This window comes from Metopolophium dirhodum, chromosome 1 (genome assembly GCF_019925205.1).
Source record: "Metopolophium dirhodum isolate CAU chromosome 1, ASM1992520v1, whole genome shotgun sequence".
Lineage (NCBI taxonomy): Eukaryota > Metazoa > Arthropoda > Insecta > Hemiptera > Aphididae > Metopolophium > Metopolophium dirhodum.
The window spans coordinates 150,732,565-150,737,564 of record NC_083560.1 but is presented as its reverse complement, the minus strand read 5'-3'; the positions used below and the strand labels follow the sequence as shown (position 1 = coordinate 150,737,564).

The 5,000-nt window shown below is 61.2% G+C and overlaps 2 non-coding genes across 2 annotated transcripts in view; both read right to left on the bottom strand.

Moving 5' to 3' along the window:
• The window catches only part of LOC132937705 (large subunit ribosomal RNA), a 4,195-nt gene extending 4,079 nt beyond the window's left edge, over positions 1–116 (bottom strand). Inside the window, exon 1 of the ribosomal RNA XR_009663800.1 lies at positions 1–116. This exon is cut by the window's left edge and continues 4,079 nt beyond it. This is a non-coding gene — a ribosomal RNA (large subunit ribosomal RNA).
• Positions 117–487: 371 nt separating this feature from the next.
• On the bottom strand, positions 488–645 carry LOC132937769 (5.8S ribosomal RNA). Its single transcript, XR_009663833.1, has one exon. It is a non-coding gene; the product is annotated as a 5.8S ribosomal RNA (ribosomal RNA).
• Positions 646–5,000: the final 4,355 nt, after the last annotated feature.

Here is a 5,000-nt window from a genome sequence, read left to right as displayed (position 1 = left end):
GGCGATGGGCTTTTCCCTGTTCGCTCGCCGCTACTAAGGGAATCACGGTTGTTTTCTTTTCCTCCGCTTATTAATATGCTTAAATCCGGCGGGTAGTCCCGCCTGATCTGAGGTCGGAACGTATCGGTTTTTTTTTTTTTTTAAATTACACGGCAGCCTGCGGTCCGCGCTCCGCCCGTACGGTGACCGTCCGCGTCCGCGTCTCGGAAGCCGGAGAGGTCCGTGGACTCTCAGCCGACCCGGCCGCGCTCTCGCGCGGCGGGCGGACGGGGACGTGCCGTTTGACGACGCGAGAACCCGTGACTGTTTGCCGTCACAACTTGGGCGGACGACCGGAGGCGGCCGCGCGAGCGCGGTTTTCCACGGTCGAACCGCCAATCTCGCACCACCGGAGCGGCCGACGGGCGGGCGGACAGTCCCCGGGAGGACTGCCGCCGCCGTCGGACGCCTGCCGGCGGCGCATCGGTCTGGCCGAGTATCCGGTATACGACCCTCAGACAGGCGTGGCCCGGGACCCGCGGGTCACCGAGGCCGCAATGTGCGTTCGACTGGTCGATGTTCGTATAACCTGCGGATTACACGACGACGCGCAGATAGCTGCGGTCTTCATCGATCCACGAGCCAAGTGATCCGCTGTTCGGGGTCGGGTGTTTTTTTTTTGTCGACGAAACTTCTACCGGCCACGCGCCGTGCGCGGACGCACGGCGGGGCCCGTATGGTCTTTCGACGTTAACCATCTTTCGGTCGACGCTCGGTCGGGGGTCGCGGCGCGCGGGCGGTCGGCGAGCTAGTCGCGAGCGCACGCGGCCACGGGGTCGGATTAGGCGCGCGCGAGACCGGCAAGTGCTGCCGGTACCGCGGGCCCGTCTCTAATGATCCTTCCGCAGGTTCACCTACGGAAACCTTGTTACGACTTTTACTTCCTCTAAACGGCCGATTTCGGTCATCTTCGCGATCGCGCGACGACCCAGCCCCCGAGGGGGCCGAATAACGCGCGTCCACTCCGAAGACCTCAATGCGACCGTTCAATCGGTAGTAGCGACGGGCGGTGTGTACAAAGGGCAGGGACGTAATCAACGCGAGCTGATGACTCGCGCTTACTGGGAATTCCTCGTTCACGTGGAAAAATTGCAAGCCACGATCCCTAAGCACGAAGGAGGTTCAGCGGGTTACCCGGAAGCCTGTCGGCCCAGGAATGTTAACACACGCTGATTCCTTCAGTGTAGCGCGCGTGCGGCCCAGAACATCTAAGGGCATCACAGACCTGTTATCGCTCAGTCTCGTGCGGCTATTTTCGTCCGCCGCCTGTCCCTCTAAGAAGAGTTTAAGCTCCTGGGAGCCGGCGGTAGCCCTAGTAACGTATCGTGATCCGCCGGCGACGGCCGCGAACACGGCGCGCTTCACCACGGAGCCCGACGCACGACGGACGCGCGCCGACCGGAGGTTGCCCCCCGGCCGACACACGCCCGCCGCACGCCGGGACGCGGATGGCGCGGCCGCGCTCGACGACCGCCGTGGACGACGGGCGAACGCGTTCGGGGATACCGGGCCGAGCCGACGGGTACGCGAACACGGACGGCCGAAACCGCCCGCGCCGCGCACACGCCGACCCGGGGTTACCCGCCTAGTTAGCAGGACAGAGTCTCGTTCGTTATCGGAATTAACCAGACAGATCGCTCCACCAACTAAGAACGGCCATGCACCACCACCCACCGAATCAAGAAAGAGCTCTCAATCTGTCAATCTTTCCGGTGTCCGGGCCTGGTGAGGTTTCCCGTGTTGAGTCAAATTAAGCCGCAGGCTCCACTCCTGGTGGTGCCCTTCCGTCAATTCCTTTAAGTTTCAACTTTGCAATCATACTTCCCCCGGAACCGAAAAGCTTCGGTTTCCCGGAAGCTGCCCGCCGGGTCGTTAATGAAACGCCGGCGGATCGCTAGCTGGCATCGTTTACAGTTAGAACTAGGGCGGTATCTGATCGCCTTCGAACCTCTAACTTTCGTTCTTGATCATACGAGAACGTACTTGGCAAATGCTTTCGCGTCAGTTCGTCTCGAGACGATCCAAGAATTTCACCTCTAACGTCTCGGTACGAATGCCCCCGCCCGTCTCTGTTGATCATTACCTCCGGTCCCGAAAACCGGCCCGGCGGGACGCGCGGGCGACTGGCGCCCGCGGCCCGGCGGCCCGCGCACGGAAACGCCCCGGAGGGCGATTTCGCGCGCCCGCGAAGGGCGGAGATGCGCGGGACCGAGGTCTTGTTCCATTATTCCATGCGACCAGTATTCAGGGCCTTTTGACGAGACGGCCGTGAAGCCGCCCCGCCAGATTTGAGCCTGCTTTGAGCACTCTAATTTGTTCAAAGTAAACGTGTCGGCCCGCCGACGGCAATCGGTGAAGATCACCGCGCAGCAAGATTGGAGTAGGCGGCCGCCGTCGTCGAACCCCGACGGCCGCGCGACGCGTGGCCGCGCGGCGCGCCGGAAGCCCGAGACACGTGTCCGCCTGCCGACAATACGTCCGGCCGACGTGCCGGTAACTAACACCCCGAGACGGCTGACGAGCGCGACGACGACCGCGCCGACGGGACACGTGGTCCCGCGACACGGCCGGCCGCGACACGACGGACCGCCAGGGTGGTCCGGCACCGCCCAGACACAGATCCGACTACGAGCTTTTTAACCGCAACAACTTTAATATACGCTATTGGAGCTGGAATTACCGCGGCTGCTGGCACCAGACTTGCCCTCCAATTGATCCTCGTTTAAAGGTTTTAAAGTGTTCTCATTCCGATTACGGGGCCTCGGATGAGTCCCGTATCGTTATTTTTCGTCACTACCTCCCCGTTCCGGGAGTGGGTAATTTGCGCGCCTGCTGCCTTCCTTGGATGTGGTAGCCGTTTCTCAGGCTCCCTCTCCGGAATCGAACCCTGATTCCCCGTTACCCGTTACCACCACGGTAGGCATGGAACCTACCGTCGACAGTTGATAAGGCAGACATTTGAAAGATGCGTCGCCGGTACGGAGACCGTGCGATCAGCTCGAAGTTATTCAGAGTCACCAGGTCTTTGCGCGGGCCGCGATCGGGACGCGCACGAAGCGCGCCGCGACGGGCCGGTTTTGATCTAATAAAAGCGTTCCTCCCGCGAGCGACGCCCGAGGGCGCCGCGACGGTCGGAACTCTGTCGGCATGTATTAGCTCTAGAATTACCACAGTTATCCAAGTAACTTGGGTACGATCTAAGGAACCACAACTGATTTAATGAGCCTTTCGCGGTTTCACCTTAATGCGGCTTGCACTGAGACATGCATGGCTTAATCTTTGAGACAAGCATATGACTACTGGCAGGATCAACCAGGGATCTCGGTTTTACAACAACTGCGTCCCGTGACGGATCCCCGCGGCGACGCCGACCAAGGGGCGACGACGACGCGGACACTCGTCTCGGGACGCGTGCGTCCGAGCGCCGGTCCGCCCGTGGGCAAGCCGACGCCGAGGAAGGTCGAAACGACCGTGACCGGTATACGGTCACGGCGCACGACCGACCGCGGTTCGAGTGGGATACGTGCGCGGACGGGCGCCCGTAAACCGCGCGCTTCGGTCGACGCGAGCGCCGCACTGAGCACCCGCAGAACGCGGGGCGACTGCGGCGGCGGTCGCGTGCGGAAGACCGAACACACGCGGAGAGCGAGCGCTCGCCCGACGCGACGTGACCCGTGCGTTGACGAGAGTCGGGGTTAGCGCGTACGCCGTCCGTTTTCAGCGGACGGAGAATTACCGCGCTAGCGCCTCTCGCCAGGTTTATAACGGCCCCCAGCCGAGATCGTGGGGGAAGCCGGGACGCGACGCGAAGTCCGTCGTCCCGGGGCTTCGCCCCGGCGACCGCCGGGCACGGCGACGATGGCCGGCCGCGGCGGGAATGTTTTGGCGTCGAGAGCTCGTAACTTGCGGAACGGTAACGGGAGTCGTCATCGATTTTTGAAAAAAACGATTTGCGCGTCGGAGGCCCACCGGAAGGCGGGCCTGCGACGCCGGTTGAGTTTTGCCACTCGGCGTGCGAGATGGGTCGGTCGCCGAAACTTGGACGGATACCATCGAAGGGCACCGGATTGCTGACCATTCCGAAGACTGGGGCAGACCGGTGCGCGGCGATGGACGCGTCGGCTTCGGCGTCGCCCGTGGCTTTGCTGTCGTACGTGATTGGCGATCGGACGCCGGCGGAACGCCGACGACCGAGTCGCTCACAAATTTACAAAATCTCGAGTTTCACAATGTGCGACGGGGGTGTTCACGCGTAGTGGTACACCCGGGTCGAAGGAACTTCGCCATCACCGTGCGTAGCGGTTAGGCGAGAATCGAAAATCCGTCAATCACCGTGCGTAGCGGTTAGGCGAAAATCACAAAATCCGTGCGTAGCGGTACGGCCGCGGATAAAGGATTACCGATTTAATTGTCGCGGACACCGGTGTCCTATAGTACTCGGAACGTACGACGTGAACACGTCTCGGGTACGTCGAGATCGAACCAACGGTTAACGAGTTATTGCACACGGAAAAACTACGTTCGAAAAGTTGAATTCGAAATCGTGTCGACGGACATCGCCGGGGCTGCCGTCATGTGCACCACCCCGGCACCGACGAATAACCGAGGACGTCGAGTGAAAAAAAAAAAATCGAATTTTCACACACGGTGGTCCGTGCGACGGGACGGTACGGCGGGCGCGCAGCTCGGCGACGGTAATCACCCCTGTAACGTCGCGGTCAGCGCAGAAATTCTACGCGGTAAAGGTTTTCGGCAAAGGGGGATATCCCTGGACAACGACTCTGCGGTCTGCCCGTGATGAACGGTACGGTCGATGTCACCGGCAAACCGTGAAAACGGTTGACCGAGACCCCGCCGTCGGAATACAGTCAATCACAGTGCGTAGCGGTTAAGCGAAAATCAAATATCGGTCTATCTCCGTGCGTAGCGGTACGGCCGCGGATAAAGGATTACCGATTTAA